Genomic DNA, 26,545 nt, shown 5'->3' with positions numbered 1-26,545 from the left:
ACCCAGTGAGGCCTGTGTCAGACTTCCAACCTAGGTAACATGACGATGATACATTTGTGTTGTTTAAAGCCACTTTATTTGTGCGAATGTAATACAGCAATCATAGGAAACTAATACAGTGTCTCATAAGTGAGGCAGTGGTTTCCTCATTTTCTTTCCTGATATTTGGGTATCAAGCAAAACTGTCCTCCCCTATGGAATTTCTCCCTCTGTGACAGAGATGCTTCTTCTGGCTAAGCTGGGTCTGGCATTAAATATGAACAGACCCACAATCATTTTCTCCTCCCTGCTTCCTGAGATCATGTGAAGAAATTAGTTATAATCAGCTATTAAGACCCTTAAGACCCCTCATGTTGATGTCTTCTGTTTGCTGGCAGGGTTCTTTGCTCATGGTGAATGTCATTGTCGTTGTCATGATTTGTGTTACTATTCCACCGTGCCGTCCAGCTCGGACAGCTTTGCCCATCTTGTTAGACTTGAGTTTGCCTGGGTGTCATTCTGCTTCCCTTTCCCTTCATGTGTCAGTCCTCTCCTGATGGCTTCTTGTGGACTTTGCTCTTACTCTTCTCATCCTTTGTCTGAGACGCATGCTTGAAAGAAAGGCAACCCTAGAATGAATAATCAAGAAATGGTACCATGGTGTACATGGTTTTTTAAATTTAAAGAGGTGCCTCAATTTAGAAATTGTGTATTGGGAAAAAGCATTACCTCGAAAATACTTCACACTGTTCGTACACTACGACATAGATGTAACACTGCTTTCTACATCTTCCTTAGCCGGTCTGCCTTCTGTCTTTGGAACAGATCGCTGTTCCTTGAGATGAGAACTAGAAGAAGTTGGCTGTGTTCTGAGGCCATGCCATACAAAGACTATCGATCTTTGTGCTAGTGAATTCCACGTGGTACCCAGCACATACAATTGAATCAGTGTAAATTAGCTGTACTTATGCAACGACTCTGCTGTATAGTCATTCAGTCATTCAGGTTCATTCATTTAGCAGATACATAGTGAATGTCTGCTACGTGCCAGGTAGAACTCTGAGAAGGCTGGCTATTATTTGGTTGCAGGTATATCTGGAGGACACCCTCTGTCTACTGTTTCTTAAAATGTCTTTGTCTTTCTTACATGAGTCAGGGGTAATAGGGCCTGCGGGCAACAGGTACCAAAGGCAGCTGTCTCATGTTGATGAGCAGATTAGGGGTACCTTGGTGTACCCCCAAACCAACCTAATTCTTTTCTGCACAGGAGGTGCCTCAGAGAGGATATTTCTATGCCAGATGACTAGAGCCTCCCCATGCCTCCCCCACCCAATCCCCCCAGGCTGCCCAAAATTGTCAGCCATCTATTCTTCAACCAGCAGGACCTCAGACCTGGCCAGGGGTACTTCAGGTGACATTTCGGCTATAACACCAGAAAGTTTTTTACTTTCCTGTCATCAAACCAGAGACTCTTCCTTCCTATAAATCTTTCTTCAAAGTTTTTTTTTTCAACTGCAATTCAGCCGACCCAGACAAGCTTTAGCAGAGTTCAGAAAGAGTAAGCTTGTGAGAATAAAAATTCTCACCTGCCTGATCATTCCTGCTTCTTAAGGTTTGTGAAAGTCAGCTCTGTTTCAGCTGAATTATTTGCTTTTGTGAAGTTCCATTTGCTAACTAAGCTGCTGTAGAGCAGTGCTTTTTCCGAGGGGAGAAGCGCCTGTCTCTGTGTCCCTGAGCTGAGGTCTGGAAGTCAATGGTCTTCTGATTGTCAGTCTGAACATTGTGGCTAGCTGGTCATGAAGGATGAGCATGATGAGATAACATTTTGAAATATCATTCAGTGTTTCTTCCCTGTTCCATCTTGCTTTGCTCATTAATTTCCTCCACTTGTACCTTGAGGACATCCCCTTCTCCCCCAAGGTCAGACAGCAGATCCTCTCACAGTGTGTCCATAGCCCATTGGCTTCTATGAAGCAATAACTCTTTTCTCCTTCAGTCAGTGTTTTATCCAAAGTCTGTGCGATCTGATTGGTAGCAGGTACATGCTGAGCCAGGATCAGAGGAGCCCATCAAAGACACTTTTACATCATGTCAGTTCCACTGTCCAAGATTGCAGCATGTCACTCTCTTGGTAGATAGTGGAGAGAAGGTTGTCATCTTCACTTCATTGGTCATTCTAAGAGGCTCCCTTCCCTTCAATCACTCATGGGTGTCAGGAGAAGAAAGAGAACACTGCAGAGGTATTATATGTTGTGGCACTTCAAAGGTGATTACTTTTTATTCCCATCAATCATGTAAAGACAATTCTTCTAGCTCACTTGATAAACCTATTTTTCCTTTGAAGAAGGGAAGCTGACTTGCTGCCAAACAAGCCACCGAATTAGCAGTGTCATTACCAACTTTTGGACTCATTAGGGCTTATTTAGTATTCCCAAGCTGTAGAAGGGTCTGAAAAGTAATTTCTCCAGTGATGGATATGAAGAGGGCAGTGACAGTTTTGCAGGAAAACAAATTGCAGATGGAGTCTTCAGATTTCCAGGCTGGAAAACCACATAGTCTTGTTGATTGGGCACTTAGTGTGGGGTTATATTTGCTTCCAGAATTAAATGCTGCCAGGTCACCATGGACCATTGTTGTGTGCGTGTTTGGGTCGGGGGTGGGCAGCCATGATAGGTATAGTTTTGCCCCCGGATCAGGAAAGAGTAGTCACTTGTTTTGCACATGGAGAATTAGGGGTTTACATCTGTGAAGCATTGAGAACAGTGCCTGGCACACACCAAGTGCTGTATTAGTGCTGGCTGCTCTTGGTGTTGTTTCTGCTGTTATTGCTTCTGTTTTAATTCGCACGTGTTTGTTGTCCTGTCATCTGTAGGTGGGTAAGCCTCTTACCTCTCCTATAATGTAATGAGACTAACTTTGTTGTTGTTGTTGACACTTGCTTTTATTATTTGGACTTGTGACCCAGAAGGCCGTCTGGCTGGCTCGCTGACTTCCTTTCATCCATCCTCTCAGCCACCCATCCAGCCCACCATCTGCACGTTTATTCAGTCATTGTTTATTGGCTTCATGGACTCTGTGCCAGGCAGTGGACATACGCAGTTGGGCCGAAGAGTCAGAGTTTCTTCCTACATAGAGCTCATTGTCTGTTGGGGATGCAATCCAAAAAAAAAAATGGAAGGAAGGAAGGAAGGAAAAAAAAGAAAGAAAAAGAAAGAACAAAGAAAAGAAAGAAACAAAGAAAGAAAAGTACTAAGCAGATTAATAAAATTAGTGTAAACTGTGATGAGTGCTCTAAAAAAAAAACAAGTGTATCATAAAGTCAACAAAGATTAATTACTTGTGTTTGTTTGGACCACTGATGGTAGCTCTGTATATGAAAGCAGCTTGAACTAATCCCCCGATATCCAAAATCACCTTTTGTGGAATCATTTGGAATTAAGTAGCCAGCTGTCATTTGTCCCCCACCAAACCGTGGACTCCATCTCATAAATGATAGTTCATGGTGGCTTTGCCATCACACTCAGGGCCATTTGTTCTTATAAGTCCCCAGCGTCTTTTCAACCTCAAAGCCCACATTTGGGCAAACTAAACTGATCTGAAAATACATTATCTTGAAAATGTTAGCTCACGTACTCCTTCCTGATCAAGTCTGAGTATTTATGTACTCATTCAACAAATAGTTATTGACTGCCTACCATGTACCAGGCACTTTTCTGGTGGGCGTTTATAATGGTGAATCGTAGATCTAGTACTAATTATTAGTCAAGTTCATTATCCAAATAAATACATTTGTTGGACATCTGTAGTGAATGATAAGCTTTTAGTGCTTCTATAACTTTGGAGGTTGCATTGTCTTTAAATGGAGTAAATAGGGGATGGAGCAGTGTTGCATCTCTAAAGTAGGGTGGTTTCTAAGAATTGCCATAAGAGAGACTCACGCACGGTGTCCTCATTTATATAAAGGAAGGAGAGGTGTCCTCTGATTGTGGAAACCAGGAGTGAGATGACCTGTAAATGACAAGAGAGGGTTTCTGTGACGTGATAATGTGGGATGGCATTTCAGACGCAGGGAACAGTACTTGATGTAGAAAATGATACACTTTGGGGGAAGAAGTAGCCAGCGTGGCCGTATGACTAGTTAGTGACAGCTGGAGACCAGAGTGAAGGGCCCCTCATGAGCATTCAAGTGTCCTTTCTGATCTACTCTGTGGCCTTCCTAGGATCATATCTCTAATTGTGAAACTTTATATCCAGAGCCACCTTTAACTGATAACTGCATGTATGAGGCATTTTTCTAATGGTTTTTCACTTATCCTCCCAATAATTATGTAGATCTGGTTATAATCCCTTTATACAAATGAGGCAACTGAAATTCAGAGAGAGTAAGTGATTTTTCCAAGGTCATACAGGCAGAAAATGGCAGATTTGATAGAACGGTATTTGCCTGAAGGGCACAGGAGAGCCCCCTTAAAGGACTTTGCAGTAGTGTCTCCTGACCTGCTCGCCTATTGTTATGTTTGTTTCTGACTTTTAATAAATATATGAGGTTCTGAAATGATACCACCTGACTTTCAATTTCTGTCAAACTGATGGGAAAGTTCTGGGAGAACATTCTGGAGAGAAAAGAACATTAGGATTTGTTTTGGCTTTGAAGCCCTGAGTGAAAACATTTATTGTCAAGAAAGCAGTATTGCGTATTTTGGAATATGCACACAGGCAAGAGTTAGTACTCTTTTGGTTTATAGCCGCTTAGGCGAAAAGGGAGGGTTTACTTTAAGTATATACCAGTGTCTTTTGGAACCCAAGTGGGTGTCACAGGGCTTTTGGAAGAGCCTATCACTGAAAAATAGAAAACTGGGTGAAATGGGCTGCCCTTGGTCATCTTCTGTCTGCACGAGTGCCCCATTCTTTTCGGATCCCAGCCCTTTGGAAAGGGAAAGCCATTTCCAGAGAAGGCACTGGGCATGCAGCTCAAACGATGGTGCCTCCAACATAGAGAAGATGTCCCTGCCTCTGGCCTCTGATTAGGGAGAAGGAGGACAGGAGGTGACTGAAGCAGCGGTAAGGTCAGAACACATAGCCCGTCTCTAATTCTGAAAATCTGAAAAGAACAGCAACATCAGTGCAGACAGTTAGCCAAGGAAGACTTCTCAATGCTTTGTATGTTAGAATTTCAATTTAAACCTTTTTAAAATAGCAGTCATGATTTCATATCCATAGTGATTTCAAGAATCTTTTAAGTAGATGCTATGCGAGGTCCAACACTGCTCTATGCTGCGTCTAAACTCCTTGGCATATTTACTCTTTGCTCTTTCACTGTCTCATCTGTATTCACTGCTGCAAATTTTACACGCCAGCAATAAAGGGCTATGGTTTTCAGTAAACAGTTCACTAAAGGCATGAATGATACCATGTCTCCTTTGTATTACTGGTTGTAATTGGCGTTTTAGCTTTACTTGTATAATTATTTAATTAATATCTGTTTGCCCACCTAGACTCTAAACTCCATGAAACCCTCACTGCTAGTCTGGTGTCTGGGTTGTAGTGGTTACTCAATACATATGTCAAATAAATAAATAAATGAACAAATGAATGATTGCTTGACAGTAGGATTGTCTGTAAAGCTTAGGTGGGAAGTAGTGGAAACTGGTTAACAGAAGTCTTCAAGCATTTATAAGACTCCAAACTCATTTTTTAAATTATTTTTTTCAACTTACAAAGGTAATGTATGTTCACATTAAGAACTTCGACGGCTACAAAAGAATGTAGAGGAAAAAGCTGGTTATCTTCTCCTTCCATCCTGATCTCATAATCCAGAAGTTAGTCCTCCGGGTATTTTGGTTTCCTGATGATTATCTATTGTTATACAGCATTGTGTGTGTTTGTCTGTGTGTGTCTTTTTGTGTCTGTGTATACACAAACATAGGATTATGTTTTGGTTCTTGTTCTTGTTTTTTAACATGATATTTCTGTAAATAGTGTGATTTTCCCCCCCACTCACTATAAGGTGGACATCTTTCTTGTTAATACCTGGGCCAACACCATTTATCACAGAGAGCACTCAAGGGTGAACGTGATGCTGAGAGACTGTGGCTTAATTATCAGTACAGTAGAGCATGGCCTCGTATGGTTAGCAGCTGCCTGGCTTTTGCCTAAGATGATTTGGGCTGGGGTTGGAAGACTCTAGCCTGCAGTCCAAATCTAGCCTGCCATTTGTTTTTCTAAATAAAGTTTTATTGGAACACAGACATACTCATTTTCTTTCCTAGTGTCTGTAGCAACTTTTAGGCTTTAATGCCAGAGTTGAGATATTGTAGCAGAGACCGTCTGTCCCGCAAAGCCTTAAATTTTTACTCTCTGGCTAAAATTTTTTTTTTTTTTTTTTTTTTTTTTTTTTTTTGCCGAGCCCTGGCTTGTTCTATCTCTGTCTTGATGACCTGGCCAGAATCTAGTATCAAGGATAATGCAGTAGACTTAGCCAGTTTGTGGAAACACACGAAAACCACTTAGTATTTGTGGATAGTTGAGTCTCCCCTGTCTTTTGACAGGTTTTGACAAGTGATCCAGGTGACTGGAAAGGAGACAGGGAAGATGCCCAGCCTGGATGCTTATTATTAGTGTGGTTCCACTAATTAAGATTGTGTTTACATTTCTTGAACACTCACACAAGTAGACACGTACTCCCCACATCTGTTTGTTTAAAAGGGGTCTTCCTAGCTTATTATTACACAGTTACTAAACGGGGACATAATTAAGTAATTGCCCACATTTATTACCGTTACTCACTAAGTAGCTTAGTGTGTGAAGTACGCAGTCCTAGATTTCTGGGTTGGAATCCGTCCACAGTTAATAAATTTGGATGGGATTTGCTGCTATCTCAGTAGAAGTATGAATGATTAGGCAGAAGTTTCTTGAACAGGGTCTTACTACCAGTGAGGAGCTCTACCCTAAGTTGACTTTAGTTGACTTCAGGATCGCTCTGGCTTCCTTAGTGCGCCAGGAGGGAATGTGATGCTGGGAAGTGGGTGGGGAAGGTTCCAGCCCTACCTGGCGGTGACAAGGTTTTGAAGGCATCCGTTCACTGCAGGGCTTGGCCAACTTGACTGTAAAACAGAGCGCCTCGGTTTTGTCAGAGGACTGTATCTTAAATTTTAATACCTAGAACCACCTAGAACCTTGTTTAAAACGCCAGTCCCAGGATCCCATCCCCAAAGATCTGGGTTGGGGCACAGGAATCTGAATTTAAATAAACCCCTCAGGTCTTCTGCTGGGAGCATTCCCCCACCCAACCTGGAGAAGCACAGCCTTCATTTAGCATTTATCTGCCTCCGCCCAGCCCCCTCCTTTTCTTCTCTCTTCTCTGCTTTCTCTTTCCCGACCTCCATGCCTTTCTCCTTACGTGTAAGGTACCTTGACGAGATGCGTGTGCGTGCACTCCCGTGCCTGCATGTGCACGCGGACCCCCGGGAGGGACACTGGGGCTCGTGCCTCTGCCTCTGCTGCTTCCCAGCTCACGCTGTCCTGGCAAGTTCAGGGGTACATTTCTCTCTCCCTCCCTCCCTCTCTCTCACTGTCACAAATGTTTGCATCTGAGAAAAATTACTGGATTCAGTTCTGGGTCCAACTTTGTCATCAAGTAAACCATGCCCTTGATAATACTCTCGTTGGCCCTCCTGAGTTACGGAGTTACCTTTTTCTCCCCAATTTGGTTCCCTTTGTCTTTGTGATGATCAAGCAGGGTTGAGAATCCTCACCTGCCTCACCCTTCTCAGAAAGTCCATGAATTCAGATGAAACAAGACAGACTGGCAGCTCCATGAGGCCTCAGGCCTGGCCTGTGTTGCTCGTCATGTGATAGTACCTCGCACAGCATTTGGTGACTAAGTAAAGAATGAATGACATAATCAACACAGATGAAATGAAGCAGGACAGAGGAGATCTCAGAAATGTTACTAGTAGCTGATAAGGGCTAATGAGGCTTTCATGGCATGCGATCTACCGGAAACAAAGTCTTCCCATCTCAGAAATGGTTTATGTTTAGAGACTTGATTTGAAAGATATTCCTGTCAAATCTGAATGTGTACCTGGCAGCTGGCGCCCCTCCTAGCAGCTGGCCCCTGACTCCCAAACACAAGTTTGTCATCAGGAGCCTTGTCAAGCAAAATACTGGATATTTCCGTTGTTCTCGGTTTTCTAAAATCGAGGAAGGTATTTCAGGAAAGTTACTTTTGAGATTTATGTACCCTGTTAGTTGTGTTTCAACTCTCGTGACTTTTTTTTTTTTTTTGGCTGGATACACATTTTGAACTGTCAAATAATGGGAAATCACACTGAAATGAACTAAGAAAATCTTCCCCCTCCCCTTTCAGGATTATACGTTTGGGAATTAACTCAGATTGAGTTCTAAACATTCTCCATCATTAAAATAATGACAGTAAATGATAGTTTTCAATGTCAGAACACATCAGAATGGAAAAATCTATAATTAATCTATCTTTACAATAAGTCTTTAATAGTTAACATAAAGCCATTTAACATTTTTAGGCATTCTTCGGAGCTTGCACCTCTCTCCCCATACTCATGTTCTGCTTTCCTGTTAGAATCATCTGGGCTTTGTCAAGGGCTGCAATTTCTGGTTGCTCAAGAGGTTAGTGTGAGCTGGAGGAAGAACTTAAACCTTGGCAGTTGGTGGAATAAATAAGTGCTCACAATTCATTTCCTTCCCACGTGTCTTTTTTGTACATTTGGAATTAATATTTTTTCAAAACAAAAGCAAATGAAAAATAAGAGGGGAGAAGGTAGTTTCTCAGGAGGGGGTGGCATGTGAGTGATCAGATGCAAAAAGGAGGGAGGAGAAAGGTGGTGAAGGGACAAGGAGCAGAAAAGGCCAAGAGGGAGCAGCTGGCAGGAGCTGGGAGCCAAGGGAGGCTTGGCAAAGGGAATTAACTATTTTTAAATATTCTGAGACTGCTGTGAAAGTGAAAAACCAGTCCCTCTTCTAGAGAAGCCTCCACCCACATCCTCCCACTCTGGAAAGAGTAATGTTATCTTCAATTGTATGGAAACTTTTTTTATTTTAAAAAAGCCCATTTAAAAGCAGGTGTGAGGCACCTGTGTTCCCATTCCTGATGCACCAGCATTGTGAATCCAGCGCTCACATGACCTCGTGAGATTGCCTTTGAAACAGTAATGCCCCCTAGACATGATGCTCTATTTTTAAATTCACAAAAGTAACAATAGCTATACTTGTTAAAGGCTTCTGTGAGCCAGATCTTGGGCTTTGGGCTTGGCAGCATCTTCTTTGTCCTCATAGAGACCCCGTGAAGTCATGTTAACTCCACTGAACAAAGTAGGAACTCAGTCTCCATGAGACTGAGTCATTTGTTCAAGTTTACCTGTAAGGAGCAGAGGTGACGTCTCAGCTGACGTTGGAGTGTCTGTTGGTCTATTTTAACTCTTAATTTTGAAATGATTTTAGACTTGCAAAAAAGTTGCAAGCATAATGAGAATTCCTCTACACTCTTCCTTCAGATTCCTTGGATGTTAATTCTTGATTGCACTTAACTTCATCATAGTCTCGCTCTCTACGTAATTGTTTTCCTGAAACCTTTGAAAGCAAGTTACAGACATGATGCCCCTTGGCTTCGAAATGCTTAAGTGTATAATTTCTAAAAAGAAGGGTGTTCTCTTAGAAAAATACAGTACACTTATCAAGCCAGGAAATTAATATTGATGCAATACAACTTGTGACACGTGAACCTTACTGAGATTTTGCCAATGTCTTTTTTTACTGGTTCATGATGCATTCCAGGGTCACACATTGCATTGAGTTGTCCTGTGTCCTGGAATCCTTCAATCTCAAACAATTCCTCAGACTCTTAGTCTTTCGTGACTTTGACATTTTTGAAAAGTAAGGATTTGTTCCTTATTTGGGGTTTATCTGATGTGATGTTTCTTCGTGATTGGAGTCAAAGTTTGCTTTTGTGGCAGGAGCAACACACATGTAGTATTTTATGTTTCTTAATGCATTACTTCAGAAGGGACATGATATCTGTCCCATTCTTGGTGATGCTTGTTATTATTAATAGGGTGTCTATCAGGTTTCTCCAGTACGAAATCATTCCTTTTCCTTTTGTCATTAATAAGTATCTTACAGGGAGAGACTTTTTGACAGTTTAAGTATGCTATACTCTTGTCCATTCATTTTAGCACTCACTAATGCTTCTTACCTGAAACAGTTATTATGGTGATTGACAAGTAGTCAAGTAATCAATTTAATTAATCATTTCAGTTGTATTTATTAGTTGGGATTCTGCTATAAGGAAGAACTTTCCTCTCTTCTTATTTATTTTTTATATCAATGAAGACTCATAGATTTATTTTTATTCTGTGGGTTATAATCAGTTTCTGTTATCATTTTGTCCAAATTTAGCCCAGGGAGCCCTATATTGCTGGCTTGTGTGTCCTTTGGCCAAGCCTCCATAACTTGTTTTCAGTCATTTCTTGCCTCCTTGCACCACAAGATATTCCAGGCTTATGTTTCCTGTCCTATTCATGGAACCAGTCATTTCTCCAAGGAACTCTGGTTCCTTTTATTGGAAAGTGGTATTTAGAAACCATGGTCTGGATGTCAAATACGCCCATTGGTACTGGGGTAACATTGCTTCTCAGCCTGTCTGGGGTTATAGCTAGGAAACACATGTATGTGTATTTACACATTACATGTATCTTTTTCAGTTTGTATATTGAACACTATGAATTCACGGTGGTACTTTCAATCTATAATAAGTCCTCTGTAGGCTCCTCTCTTTCTGCCTGAAATAGATATTTTGGAGTGCTTAAGAGATGTTTAGTGGTCATTGTTTTCAACAATACTTCTTTTTTGAATGCTTTATTTTCACCTCCATGGGAAAAATATATTTCTATATCAACTAAGTTTTATCTATCTTATTTAACCAGTTATTCATTACAAACAAATCACCAGCATATAAATATAGGCCCCAAAAACATACAAAAAAAGAAAGCAGCTTAACTTTTTGGCTTAAATTGTCTTCAGTTGTTGTTTCATGGGGAAAATTTTATTTTCCCACATTTAAACCACCCTTAATCTATCTATGTCTCCCTATGCAAACATGCATTGCTAATCACAATCCATTTCTAAAATCATCTCTCCAAAAAAAAAAAAAAAGAGAGAGGAGAAGAAGAAAAGAAAAAGAACAAATTTCTTCTAAAAGCTTCTGGTTCAGCTTATTACCCCATGATTTAGTTTGTTAAAAACACTCCAACCTTCCTCCACAAGTAGCATAATGAGAGTCTATGGAAAAAATATGAATCATTTTCTAAGTTGGCTATATCAAGAGAGCACAGTAGGCTTTTCTGAATTTCAGGCATATCTAACTTAATAGTTTAGTACTGGGCTTCATCTTGAGTATTTTGAATATTTATGGTGCTTGATGTTTGGGCTTTTTAAAAGGTCACTTGAAATTGAAGTCACTTTCATTTTAAAGTAGGAGAAGGTGAACATGAAAAAGGAAAGCACTTTTAATGGAACTCAAGATGTTTGTTCTCCTGCAAAAGGTCGTAGTTTACTGTAGTAATGGTATTTCTTAATGGCTTTCCTTACGGGAGATGATTGCATCTTGATAGACAAAAGTATTTTGGCTCAAGGTTCAAGGCTCCCACAACAAGTTGACAGTCGTGTTTACCTGGGACTTCTGTTCCAGCCCAAGTGACCATTGCAGATATGAACGAATCAGCAGTGGTCACTCACAACACCTGTATGCATGTTTTTCTCAGTTGAGAACATGATAGTCATTTGCAAACAGAAGTACCTTTTGTTTAAGCTGTCTCAAGAGCAAGAGGAGACAGCATTATAAGGATTTGGGAATGTGGCATAAACCATAAGGGGAGAGGCTGGTCTTTATGAGAGGGGCAGGCCACAGGACCAGGAACCAAGGGGGACCATTCTCTTAACTTTGCTGTGTGTCATATCCTACGTGACCACGTATTACCGAGAATGACAGTCCAACAAGAGGATCCCTGCTAAAGGGGAACTTGGATCAGATTACTTTGGGAAATACTCCATGTCAAGGCCACCAGCTCTTGGAGGTTTATAATATAAAGAAGAATGTTGAAGGATCTGAAAAGTGTCATGATAAAGAAACCTACTGAACCTTCTTTAACCCAGTGATTCTCAAACTCATTTGACCGTTGCTTTGAGAAGCTTCATTTTAGACAAACCACTTGAATAATATAGAATTCAACTTAATTAAATCCACAGAGTACTATTGTATTTTTTTTTTTTGATGATATGAGTGAGAACTTATTAAGTGACTGAATCAGGGTTGCACAACTTTTTTTTCAGACTCCTGGTCCAGTGCTCTTCATCCTTGTGCTTACATTTGCAGACCTTGGCTGAGGGACTGTTTGCTCACAGCTGTTGACTTCATACCCATACTCCAGGGCCCTAACATTTGAAAGAAGCTCCCGCTTTAAATATAGCAATTTGTTATTTTATTAGTTCTCTTGACAGTCAGTCTGCCGTTTCACAGACAACCCATCAATTCTAGTCAAGAATATGCTTTTACTGCCCGTGTGTGACAAATAATATCTTCAGCTATTTCTGGTCATAGGCACTTTGCTTCCAAATCGTGGTAAGCTTTTTTGTCAATCCAAATGGTGACGTTTAAAAGGAGCTGCAATTGGCTAGCGTGTTACTCTGCTTCTTTTGAACTCAACCAAAATAAGTTTCGTTGGGTTTGCCTTCATGTTCACTCAGTCAGTTTCATTTCTTCCTGTCCTGGATCCAGTGGGAGGCAGGGGGTGTGTCCAGTGTTACAAGAGGCTGTAGATTCAGTGACCTTAGGAAATAAATCAGCTTATCCAAATGGACATGAGTAAAGACAGCCAAATTTTCCAGAGATAAGTCTTCTGGGAAGCTGGGAAGAGTTCAGATGGAAGAAGATAGTGGGATATCAGAAATGAAAAGCTGAGGGAGGTAATGGGGGGGATAAATACCAAGAAAATAAACATTTCTAATTCCTACCAACAAGAATAGCATGTTCTCAAACTGAGGCCTCTCCCCCCATAGGTAATTATCAGGAATAACAGAAACAGTACCATCAGCACATCAGATATGATGTGTCTCTTGTCCAGGAAGCTGGGCCAGGTGTAGTATTAAATGCCATTGAGACATATTTATTTCTAAAATGTAGCCATTTGCTGAATGGATGAATGTACGAACAAATTTTAATTTGGTTCTATCTAGGGGTATGAATTTTTGATGCTCTGAGGTCCAAAGATGAATGAGACATAGTTTGCCTTGGAGGTGGTTATAATGTAATAAGGCAGAGAAGCCTGGATACACAGCAGCACCACGGGAGAGCTAAACTTGTGAAAGTTTAGAAACAAGGAAAATTTCCACTGGGGTCATCAGGGAATACTTTAGACAAAAGGGGGAAAAAAATGAACAAAGGTTTAATATTTGTTATGAGTACATCATTTAGCTATTTCAAAATACTGCTGTATAACAAACCATCCCAAAATTGGTGTCTCAAAATAGTCATCATTTATGCTAACTCTTGTGTCTGTGAGTCAGCTTGGCTTGGCTTTTCTCCAGGCAGCAGGTTATCTTTCCTCCTCCAGGGTCTAGCCGAAACCAACACAAATTCTTCTAATGGAGAAAGGCAGAAATGCAGGTCATATTTCAAATCCCTGCTCAAATCACATTTCTAAGCATCCCACTGACCAATCAAACCTTCTATTCAAAGGAGGTGAAAATACACTCCTCCCAGGAGCATTGCCTGAACAACAGTCTGATCCACTTCTGTCAGGAGTAAAGGGTTATTTTGTGTGTCTGAGAACTGATGGAGAAGTAGTAGGATTTAGGTCCTAAGAGGGATAAGGAGACTGCAAGGCAGAGAGGGAGAGATGATAATATCACAAAGAAGTGAGTTCTTAAAGTGAATCAGGGGCCACAGGATGGTCAAGGGAGATGGGAACGGAGACTATCTGTTTGAAAGCATTTACGTAGCAGGCTGATTTTGATATCTTTTGAGAAAACAGGTTCAGCAGAAGAATAAAAGCTGCAACCAGATTGTAAGTAGTTAAAGGAGAGTGGAGCAGAGGCAGTTACATCAATACCTCTTTTGAAGACTTGAAGGGCTGGTGAGAAAAGAGGTTTTGAAATGAGAGCAGAAGTGAGACACACACACACACACATATGCTTTGAGGGCTTCTGTTCAAAGAAGGACAGTTCTGGGGTCATTTTGTGTCCCAGGATAATGAGACATAGATGACAGAAACAGAGCTGTCATCCTTGTCTTTCAATATAAAATATTTTGTAAGATGGGTAGGCAAGGTTAATGAGTAAGGCATTCCCCTCTCCCAATAGCTTTGTTACATGCAAACTTCTAAATGTGACATGTTGAAGGGGTGCATGAAACTCTTCAACCTTGAGAAGATCACCCTTCCTACTTAATATGCTCAAGGGACCTTATTTTCAAACATTAGGTGGGGGCACAATATTTACCTGTGTGGTTAACAAGCAACTTACTGACAGTCATTTGAGTTGTTAATTAATGTTTAATTTTTAATTGCTCACACCTGCAGAAATTTCCTCCAATAGGAAAGAAGACCTAGTTTCCACCCTGGGTGATTAGGGTTGGAATTTTTTTCTAAGAATGTTTAAGTAATTGCAACTCCTTTTATTTCCTGGGATTTAGTGACATAATGCGATTATCCACTGAGTAGACCAAAACCTTAGAATAGGGTACATTGGTATGGGGTCCAAACAGGAAAGACTGGTATAGGGAAGATGGTTGAGTCTCTTTCCTTAACCAGCAGCCAGTCTAGCTGGGGAGAGGAGGCAAGGATAAATGAAACAGTGAGTAATTAAAAAAGTGCTACCCCTGGTACCACAGAGTGCTAGCTGGGATGCTGTCAGGAGAAGATAGTACAGAAGATGTAGAGTGGTGTGTACTGAAAAGGTTAAAGGCACAAGCTCAAGATCAGATAGTGAGGGTTCAAGTCCTGGCTCATCCACTTACTAGCTCTGTGACATTGAGCGAGTCACTTGACTTTTTGGGTCTCTGTTTCTCCATCTGTTTAATGGGGATAGCAATATCGGCCACCTCAAAGAGTTATTGAAAAAGTTAAGTAAATTAATATATAAAGTGGATTGAACCATGCCTGGCACATGAAGAATCATTCATAAACTCAGGTGTTACTGTTTTTGCTGTTTTTGTTGGTGGTTGTGTTTTGTTGTTGTTGACTTGGTTGGATTTTTGTTATTAAAGTGGTATAAGCCCCTCACTGTCTCCTCTTTCCTGACTTTGTGCAGGATGGGGCTTTTTAGTATTAAGTGGGCATTCCCCTTAAGATTCTCCAAAAAGCATGGTCCTGGGTTGACTAAGATGACTGGGTGTGAAGGTCAAAAGTAGGCTAAGAAGTTGGGGGTTGGGGTGAGAGAAAAAAGCTGTCCTTGGAGATATGGGTTGAATGAGATGAATGGCCAGGGCTTTCAGCTTTTCATTCTTTCGTGTCCCCCAGTGAATAGGAATGCTGATCGAGGACATTTCATTCATTCCTTCAGAAGCTCCTGATTGAGTACATTCTAGGTGATGGGCCACGGGGGACCTGGCTTAAGATCATGATTCCACTGCCTCCTAGCTGAGTGATCTTGGACAAATTACCTAACCTTTGTATGTCTCAGTTTATACTTCTGTAAAACTAGGAATAATTCTACTTCCTTCCCGGCATTAGGGTAAGGATTAAGTGCCTGCAGTGTACTTGCCAAAGCCCCTGACACACAGTGAATAGCTAAAGCTGTACCATTTGTCAAATGAACTGCGGTTCACGACTCCACCTACTGGCTTTGTCATTTGGGGCAAGCTACTTGTCTCAAGTATATATTTGGTTCCCCATCTTTAAGACAGGGGAAAGGCAGGACTTACCTCATACGGCTATTGTGAAGATGAAAGAAGACAATCTACCTAGAACCCATGGGACAGCGCCTGGGATAGAGAAAGCTGCATACAGTGTGAGCTGCTGCTTCTGCGGTTGTCATTAATTACAGCAGTAGGAGGCGGTGGTAGTTGTACTTGGAGGCAGAAAAGAATGAGCTAAGGAAAGGTCCCGACAGGGCTCTCTGAGCGCTTAGAGAAATGCGAAGTTGGGAGGAATCCAAGTTTATTTTGTTTTCAGATGGGGTCAGCTTAAGACTTCAGTACTTGGCTTATTTTCCCTGACTGCTGAGCCATGGTCATTGGTGTGCAAGAAATTACTTTCTTTCCTCTCATCATGTGTTTTCAATACTTGTTAAGCTAATGTGTCCTGTTGTCCCAATCTCAACTGCCCGTGGTTAAGTGGGTGGGCTTGTTTCCTGGAAATACGCTCAGTAACCATGAGCTCTATGCCAGGAAAGAACGCAGCAGGCTCTGCATACGAGTGCTTGTGTTTTCTGACTTTGTGTTGTATGGTCTAGGCTGGTTTCAGTTGCTGGACTAACAATAGAAGTGTTTATAAAACATGTGTAAAAAATCCCAAAGAACCAAAAATACAGTGTTCATCAGAATGTCTGGCAGATGGAGACTCAAGAACCAAAGGAATCTTGTCTGTGTCTTGTTCTCCCATCAGGTTATGGGAGCTGACTTTCAGGTCCAGATGATTTTTGCTGGCATCTCCCTCCACCCAGTTTGGGGGTGCCTTTGCTTACAGACTCATCACTCTCCTAGTAAGAATGACTTCACCTTCCCAATGAGGGGTGCTAACACAAGACCAACCATTTTTAACCTGCCTCTGATACAGGAAGTCAGTGACATCTGACCCCCTCTAGCCTTCCCCCCTTACCTTTCCCTCAAGAATGGGTTACCCCCAGGAGAGTTGGGAAAAACCACTGCAGACCAAAGCCAGACGTTCTCAAACTTTGGTGTGCATCAAAATCACCTAGAATCCTGATGAAAACGCACAGTCCGGGGAAGGTCCCCCTAGATCCTGAGTCACTGGGTCGGCATGGTGCCTGCATGCTGCATTGGAGGTGATCCCAGGAGCATCATACAATGAGAAATAAGTTTCCCCAGCCCGAACCTATCTGTAGACTTCCTTGTCAGCAGCCTCTATGCAAGGCACAGAGTTAGAGGAATGTTCTGCACTAACATGGCAAATGCTGAGCATCTCCGAGTGAGGCGTGGCCTGTGGAGCGGTCTCAGGGTGGGAGCATGGAGGGCTTAGCGCGCCAGAATCCGTACCCCTGCCTCCTTCTGCTTCAGCCAAAGAAATTCAATTTTGATTTTTTTGGTTATGTCTGGCATTCATTTCTATTGATGATTTAGTTCAAATAAAAAAGATTTCCAAAGTTTACTGTACACCAGGCTCTGGGAATACTGAAGAGGACAGGGCAGTCATGGCCCCTTCCTTCCCAGAGTTTGTGTTGTAGGGTAGCTGCTTATACAAAAGAGTGATGGGCTTTGCTTAATGCCAAGGAAAGCTTGGGACAGAAAATAAATACGTAGAGGGGACAAATTATACGTGGGCTGCTCAGGTAGAGCCTTCTTCTAGAGATTCTAAAAAAAGCTGCACTTGGCAGGGTGTGTGGCAGGTCAGGCAGGCCAGGGGTGGAAACAGCCATCGTGATGAAGGCAAAAGCTAACCCAAAGCCTCAGAAGTGGGGAAATGCTTATCATAATAATGGAATGAAGAGGCCAGTACAAAAAGGTGGTGCTGTCCGGTGCCAGCCTCACACGTAATTTTAATTTTTCTAGTAGCCACATTAAAAAGTCAAAAAAAAGTGAAATTAATTTCAGTAATACATTTTATTGAACTCAGTATATGCAAAACAGTCTCATTTCAACATATAATCAATGTAAAAGAATATTAATGGGATTCTTTTACATTCTGTAATTTCTTATACTAAAGCTATGGAATCTGCTTTGTATGTGACACCTGTAGTACATCTCAATTTGGGCTCAGTTTAGGTGCTCAGTAACCAGATGCAGCTACTCGACTGGACAGAGAAGAACTAGACATGGGACGCGAGGGACAGAGTGGAAAGGTTGAGGTTGGAAATAGAGGCTGGAACAGATGGGAAAGGCCTTTGTAGACCACAGTAAAGCCTGCGTGCAGTGAGACAAGAGACCCCTCTTACAAAGAGAGTCCCAGAGTAAAACCCAGTTAGTAAATGACAGCGAGTCTTCGTGTTGCCTTGTGGGTGGATCTGCAGAAGCTGCTCCCCGTCCCCGCCCGGGAGTCCACACACAGCAGCAACTGTAGGTATGAACAGTGCCTTCTAACTTGGAAAGAAACGATTTAAGAAATTTACTTTAAAAGCTCACTGAGTAAAGTTAGGAAGGAAAATTCACATCATCCCACCTAAATTCCTTCTGTCACGCTGACTGGAGTCTTAGGCTGAGCAGAGGCGCCCTGTCTCTTGGCCTGCCCGGGGCTCCCTCTGCTTGAATCTCATGTCTAAACACAGCTGAGCGGTGGGGGCCCTCTACTGCCATCCCAGGAGTATCGGAAGGAACACTGGCCTCTAAGGAACATGAGAGAAGCTCCCAAATCTTGGTTGATCTTCTCTGACTCACCTGCCACAGGACTCAGGGGCACGCGTGCCAGCTGGGTTCCTGTGGCCACTCCAAGTATTAGGTAACTTCATCTTACTGATGAAAGCTATGCAATAATTGTGACCTTGGTTCATTTCATGTCATCATTCAGCACAAGTGTGGCACACTGAAGGCGCTCAGTACGTTATCTGTTGAAAGAACCAGAGGGTCAAGGAGCAGCTCTCTACTGGGCACCAAAAATGCACAGGTGCTGTTAGATGATATTGGTACAATGGCTAGCAATGTGGAGACAGACACAGTCCACACCTCCATTATAATTGCTTGGGATGAGCTGCTTCAGAACAGCTCAAAGCTTTTAAAGTGATGGGTGGATGTTGTGTTTTCCTCTGTGTGTGTCAGACTTTGAAGCTGTGGGGGGATCCAGGGCCCATTCTGGCCCCAGTGCCATGAACGGGGACACCAAATTGCCATCACGAAACAGCATGGTCGGCACCTTGTGGGGGCTGGGGGCATGGAAGCATGTAGCCCGGCATGCTACCTGGAAGAGGTGGCATCCAAGCTATAAAGTGAAGGTCAAGGACACGTTGGGTGAGTAGAGAGCAGGGGGAATCCTGTGCCAGACAGGAGGAGGTTTTTTACTATAATAAATGTATATTTTCTTGCTCCTGCATTATAACCATCCCTCTCCCAGGACGCCGTGTATGTGAAAGTGTTTGGCAAGATAGAAAGCCCTCTTAGAATGCAAAGTTATTATTTTATAGATTCCGTTTGAGGGAAGCTAAGTTGATTGATGGGTGAGGGGGATGAATATTTGATAGGCAGGGAATGAGCCAGTGCCGCATAGAATGTGTCTGAGAAGGAGCTTCAGCGGAATCACAGCAGACCTCTCCCTCCGCCACGGGGCCCCAGAATGTTGTGGTTAATTGAATTATTTAATAGGCAAATAATGGTTAATCTGAAAATCTCTCTGAGTACATAGGCCTCTTTGACTGGCTTGGACTAAAACTCCAAAAGGGCAGAGGCATCACCTGTCTTTTTACTGGACCTCCAGTGCCAGGAGCGTGTTTTACGTAGTGCACCCGCTCCGTGGGCGCACCTGTCGGAGGGAGTCATGGAAGTGCACAGGGAACGTTCGGAAGGTCAGCTTGAGATAATTCAGTATTTTGTTGTGAATCATAATTTTTGGGATTAAACTATACATAAACTACCCTGGCAGTGTTTTGCTCATTCTGGAATATTTATATATTTTCATAACACAAATAACACAAACATAATTATCACTATATATAAAAAAATTTCAAAATCCATAATTCAAGCCATGAAATTTCTTTTTTGATCTGTCTCTCCCCCCAGAGTTACCAACGTAAGAATGGTGTATATCCTTTCAGGCCCTATCCTTCCCCCTAACATCTTTTCGTGTACCACATACAAAAATTTAAGAACTGTGCTAAATGGCATTACATTATTTCTATTGTTCTGTTTCCATTTTTGCCTTAAGAGTAAATTTTGGAGCTGCGTCCTTGTGAGGAATTTGTCAGGTTACCTGTTCTTTTTAATGACTTCATAGGATTTCATGTATGGAAGTCCCATCATTTATTTAGGCACTCCTGTGTTTTAGTAATGTCACTAACAGTATTTCAGTAAGGTTCCTTGTATATGTATTTTATGCACATTAATGTGTTTATTTAGCACAGATTCTTAGGACGTTCCAATTGTCTTTGAAGAAAGCTGGGTCCCACCTCAGCTTTTATTCAGTCATTGTTCTGGCTTTTATGGTCTCTTTTTACTAAAAATCTGATACAGAATAAATTGGGTTTTATGAAGCATTTTTAGCTGGTACCTTCTCATTTGAAAATTTCATTGGGAAATTTTAATGTATTGCAAAATGAAGTATTTCATCTACACAAAAAGGAGTTTCTAAATGTGTTATGGAGAATTGGATGGTTTGTGCCTCTCATGCCAGGGAATAATGTCAACCCAAGGAATATGCTGCACTTCCATGTGTGGTGTTCCCACCACTCCCCCATCATAGTCCTAGCAGTAGTGCCCCTGGACTTGAACAGTGCACAACCCACACAACCATAAGGGGCCACCTTGATGTCTGAAGTTTCCCATTGTCACTATTGTTATTCTTTTCCTTTTCTAAGGACTCCAGCTTACCTCTGGGTACTTTGGATATAGAGGCAGGATTAGTTACGTTGTGCTGTTGAGAAAAAATAGCTAAGATATTTGAAGCTTGAAAGTAGACATGGAGACCTGTTGATAAATGCTTTGTTAAATGAACACATGATTGAATGAAACTGAAACAAAAGAAACAAGACTTGTGGCTTCTCAGACCATTTTTCTACATCAATTATTGCTCTTTAGAGTGTTGACCTGAACTTGCTGCCCCTGTGAGGTGTGGGCAAGATTGTACTCATTTAATTGGGACATACTTCTGAATAACAAGTTCTAACTGAGCGTTGAATGATGGAATGGGGCTGCCAGGTGGAAATTCCGAAAGCCCGTGACACTTGAGCCTTCATGTGGACAAAAAGAAAAAGTGAGGTATTGCTGTACAAGGGATTTTAGCAAGAAACAAGGTCTTCCCAGATCAATATCCACCAAACAACAAAGGCAATTGATACGTTAAGCTGTGATGAGCCAGACTACCCGTGGGCTCTCTTGACAAATGCGACTCACCAGTCCTTTACATTGTACATCATGCAAGGAGGAAAACAAAGAAGAAAGCAAGCTATCTCTACTTTGCTGGCTTAAATGGAGCATGAAGTTTTAACCACCCATCTATTTTAGTCAGATTATTTATATTTAGAAAAAAGAAAGAACATTCACCTAGAGTGAGTTTTCTTGCAAGATGCACGTGTACACGTATTCATTCACTCAACCCGCATTTGTTAAGAGGCTGTTATGTGGCTGCCTTAGTGCTAGCCTAAGGAGATACTTTGATGTCTGTACAACAGAATGTACCCATAAATACCATTGTTTAAGGTATTTTCCCTCACAGAAATCTTATCTTTGCCTTTAAAACTTAGTATTGAATTACCTGAACAGATGATTAGAGACTCATAGTCATAGACAATTTTGCACCAGGGTTGGATGTGTTTAGCCCTGGGTCTTTTCTTAAGCTGTGCTAATTAGTTGGGGAGGATGGTATCTATTTTAGAGGGCTGAAAAGAATTTATAGAGTACTAAAAAGAATTTAAAGAGAATTTTTGAAGTGCCTACCACAGAGACAGGTGCTAAGAGTGACTAGGTAAAAAATGATAAAGCCCTTTGTCATTGCCCACAAGTTTACAGTTGAGTCAAGGAATAACAGCAAATAGTTAATTAGCAATACAAGGTGACATGATTCTGGGACCAAAAGTTATGGAGGCATCTTTGAGACAGAGAGGTTAATAGGATCAGAACAGTCTAAAACTCCACCTCGTTATACCCGTGTTTCACACATGCACTGTGGACATGAGCATATAATGCACGCACAGAGATATTGACTGAGTGCTCTAATTAGTCAAACATTAATAATCAAGGTAAAAAAGCAACTCAACTTCAGAAAAACCTGATTTCTCTGAAGTACTGAGCCAGTGTGGAAAAGGGAAGCTCTTGAATATCATTGGGAAATTCATTCTGAGGATCACAATAAAAATGAGGACAAGGTGAGAAGTGAGCTTCAAAAATAAACTAGAAATTGACTCAGATTTCAATTGACAAAAAATAAGAAAAAAAACAGGGCTCTCACACTTAGGGATTTCCCAGACAGCTGGCTGTCCTCAGATTTTGTACTAGCACCTGCCATCCCCTTGGTTCAGGGGACGTCAGTTACCATAGGAAAAGGAGCCTTGTCATTTAGGAATGAGTTCAGCTGCAGATAACAGAAAACGTGCCTGCCAATGTCTTAAACACATATGAGTGTATTTTCGTATGTACAAGAAATCCTCCTGGAAATATGCATGTCAGTTATTTTTCTGTTCTTTTGCAAGATAGCTGCCCTGTTTCCTTGCATCTTGGTCAAATTCATGTCTGAATGAAAGAGAGAAAGGTGGCAGGAAGAGTGTCTGTTCTTTTTATTGGAAAAGCACACACTTTCCCAGAGTATACCCTCAGGCAGATTTTGTTCACCTGTCACTGATAAGAACTTCATTGTGGCAGCCACACTTGGCTTCAAGGCAGGTTGGGAGAGTAGTTAGTTTGCCATGGGTTTGAGGTAGGCAACCAAGGGTTGGAAATGAGAAGTGGGTGAGCCGACCAGCTGTCCCTGCTACTGGAAGTTTGGTAGAGGTGGCATTCAATGCAAAATAACAACTCACATGTCTAACTTGAGTGGCATCTTGTCTCTGACTGATCAGGTATCCCTGTTTTCCTGCTGCAATGTTCTAGAATTTTTCTCAAATACTTTTATAATAATTAAGAACTTTAGAATGTCACACGGAGTACACTTCTCAAGGGGTTACTGTGTCCCAGGTACTTTAAGTGCTTAATACACTTGCTTTCATTCATTCCTCACCACACTTCTGTGAGGCAGGCGCTATGATGCTGTCCATTTTACAGATGAAAGCAATCAGATTAGGGGCAGGTTAGACAGCTGCCTCTTGGTGACATAAATAGCTGGTGGCTGGGTCAGGATTCATCCCAGGGTGGCTGACACCAAAACCCTTTCTCTTGACCAGTAAACCGTGAAGTTCACAAGGCAACTTCACATATGAATGTATTCTGTCCCCACGTCCTGGCTGTATGTACAATCCACATGTTTTCATGATTCTCATTTTTCAAAACTTCCGAGTTTGGGTTTGGAAAGTCCTCTCATCTGCAGACTGAGTGCTTTCTCCCTGACCTGTGTTTGACTGCAGAGTCGCAGCAGAAAGGACCAGACTGGAACCAGGAATGAGTGCACTGTGCTCTCCTGGCCTTGAGGCCGGCTGCACTTACAGTTGAATCCCACTTCTGCCACTTGCTGGGTCTGTGACTTTGAGAAAGTTACCTGATCTCTAAGTGCCAGTTTCTCCATGTGCAAGGGAAAGATCACAATCTTAACCAATGGCTTTTTCAGTGAGAAGTAAGTGAGGTGATGCACGTGAGGTACCTGACGTAGTGTCTGTCAGGGTATTAGGTGATCGATGACTGTGGAGTTGCGTAAAGCACAAGAGAAGTAAATGCAAATATAAACTAAAGTTGGAACTCTTCGCAAATGGTAAACATGCTTTGTCCTCACAGGGATCTCCTGCATTCTCACAGTCCGTGTGCGTGTGTGCGTGTACGTTTGCTTTGCCGCACGTCCACTTTGTGAACTCACGTCAGCTGTAGCTACAACAGCTCTAGGGCCCTGTTTTATGGGTGGTCCGCTGTCTAACCTTGTCCCCCATACTTTCATGTTCCACTGATATGACTTGCTTATCTCAGACAAAATAGCACATGCACATAATAAAACTCCAAGCAGAAAGCAAAGCTTTAAGAGGAAAAGTGAAAGTCTCTTTTGCTTCCGTGCTTTGATGTGCTGGCCTCTTCTCCTCCAAGTATTACCATCCTGAAGCTTCTTCTATAAATTTTCACAAGAATAAATTATACCAATATTGACGTAGAATCAAAGGGATATGGACAGAGCCTTTTAGAACTTCGTTGAGACGGCATGATTTTATATACATTCATCACACCTTGATCTTTCACATTATACTGTGCCTTGAAGAGCAGACCTACCTCGTTGCTCTGAACAACTGTACATACTGCTTTTGTTGATGAACCAAAATACATTCAACCCAACTGACGGCGTATAGGTTCTTTCCAGTTTTTTTGGCTTTGTATACAGTGTTACAAAAAAAATTCGTATGCGTTATTCTTGCATATTCTTGTAAGTCTATCTGTAGGGAAAAGTCTTAGTGAATATGCTGGGTTAAAGGGTATATCAGTTTGTCATTCTTGTTGGAAATTGCCAAATGTCCAACGTCCAGGAAAGCTTGCACCAAATTCTCCCCTTTAACAACCGGTTAAAGTACCTCCTGTTCTTTCCCCCAGTGTCATTTGCTTGTCTTTGAATAGCTTTCTGAAAAAAAAAATTGAGTGCTCTGTCTGTTAGCTTGGTTTTATTTAGCCATCCCTCTGGGCTTTTTTGCTTCTAGTGCTTTTCAGAGAAGAAGGGAGGCCAGTGAGTTGCAATGAACACAGGGAGTCAGTGTTCTGCCTCTTCTCAACTAACATGAATTGGGCTGGACTCTATTTTTAATTAGAGAAATCTCTTAAGGTATGGTCACGTATCTGGGTTATATTACTTTCCCCAAATGTGAGATCATTATCACTATCTCATCTATTAACTGTCCACAAAATTACCTTATTGCCAGGAAAGCAATCTGGTATTCCATATGTCGGTGGGGGCCTCACCTACGACCGGCCCAGACCCGCAGTTTCACAGTCTATGAGAATTTAAAGGTTTCTCGCCACCTTCTGTGAATTTCCCACATTCCTCTGTCCACGTGTCATAGATGTTTTGTCCCACTCAACACGAGGGGCAGATTGTACACATTTATCCATCACAGTCCTCTCCCTGGGCCTCTTTCAGAAGCTTAGTGGCCAACTGGGAGAGATGTGAGGTCCGCTCACCTCTTCCTGGCCTCTTCCTGGCTCCCTGGCCTCTTTGGCGTTTTCCCTCCTCGGTGAGGACTTGCTGACCACCAACATCCATGCCCTTCAGTCCTCACATCTAAGTGGTCGAAAGGGCTTGTCTTTCAAGCAAATATATGTTCTACCAAAGAAATTTTTAAAGGAGGGGGAAAAAGATGCCTCCCCATCATTAATTACAATCTCATTCCTTTAATCAGATTGGGAGCATCTCCCTTACAAGGAAACTTCCCCACGTGGCTTTTCTGTTTATTGCTGTTTCTGTTTAACTGGCTGTTATTGGGCTGTAAGGATTAGCAGAGGGAGGCTTTCCCAGGTTACATCCAGCACTTCAGCAGAAGACAGAGAGTGACTTCTGGAGAAAGGGAGAACTGGGGTTAAATTCAAGCCCTACTGTTTACTTTCTGTGTAACACAAGCGACTTAACTTTTGAACCTAATTTTCTTCAGTAATCTGCAGAGGATAGTTCTTAACGGATTGTTTTAAGCGTTGGAAATCATAAATATCGGGCATCTAGTCCAGGACTTAGAAAGCAGGGGGTGCTCAGAAAATGGTATTGTTATGACCAGAACTATAACTTAATCTTCGTGGCCCATATCGCTGGATTGCGAGGTACGTGTTTTGTGGATTCACGGTGTGAAATACAGGCGCATTCTCACTGTTCATTGTTTCCTTGCTTCCTTTTCTTAACCCCATGCTGACGTGTCTCTGGAGAAGAGCAAATCTAATTTTCTGGTTGGTTGTTGAGAATACATTAGGTGTTCCATCCATACTTATTGATTGGAGTTTTATCGATTAGTAATCTTTCAGAGATCTGAAAATTCTTTTTCCTTCTACCTTCTTGGTAACAACCAAAACATACAGAAATTCATTGTATTAGAGAAGTTAGATTTCTTTCCTGCTTGCCTTACTTTGAGTCAGATTTCTATGTTCTGACATGAGACTTTTCTTCATTTTTTTTTCTTCTAAGGATTAATCAATCTTTTTTGTTTCTTGCTCTTTTCCAAATTCCCCTTTGTAAGTCTTTCTCTTTCTCTCCTACACTTGAATTCTCTCCTGTTCTTCTGGTTGAAATCCTTCTCTGGTGTCAAAAATGCCATTATTTCTTTATGATTCTCCTGTCTTCTTTCCCTCCAGAAGGTATAGTCACCTTCTTTAAAAGAAAACATCATTTGTTTCCTAGCATCTGATCTGAATAACAGTGAAATGTTTGTTTAAAATTAATGCTTGGAGGAAAGAACCCTCTCTGTTTACTTGACTGGCAATATTTTAATATTTAACATGCTATGATGTAAAACTTGTGGAAGAAAAATATCCTGGTGTGATCCGGTTGCCTAACAATTTACATTCAGCTGCAATATTTTATTTGCTATAATTACTCACTGACAAAACAGGGAATCGAAA

At 41.7% G+C, this 26,545-nt stretch overlaps 1 protein-coding gene and 1 long non-coding RNA gene across 9 annotated transcripts in view; one reads left to right on the top strand and one right to left on the bottom strand.

Annotated features, from left to right (window-relative positions):
- FHIT (fragile histidine triad diadenosine triphosphatase) overlaps positions 1-26,545 on the top strand; it is a 1,244,593-nt gene that overhangs the window by 937,018 nt on the left and 281,030 nt on the right. The window lies entirely within an intron of this gene.
- Positions 68-22,896, bottom strand: LOC140686580 (uncharacterized). The gene is made up of 4 exons (XR_012060411.1): positions 22,843-22,896; positions 7,734-7,858; positions 3,918-3,987; positions 68-3,122 (listed from the first exon to the last, which is right to left on the bottom strand). It is a non-coding gene; the product is annotated as an uncharacterized lncRNA (long non-coding RNA).

Source organism: Vicugna pacos, chromosome 17 (assembly GCF_048564905.1).
Source record: "Vicugna pacos chromosome 17, VicPac4, whole genome shotgun sequence".
In the NCBI taxonomy this organism is placed as follows: domain Eukaryota; kingdom Metazoa; phylum Chordata; class Mammalia; order Artiodactyla; family Camelidae; genus Vicugna; species Vicugna pacos.
This window is presented reverse-complemented; position numbering and strand designations above follow the sequence as displayed.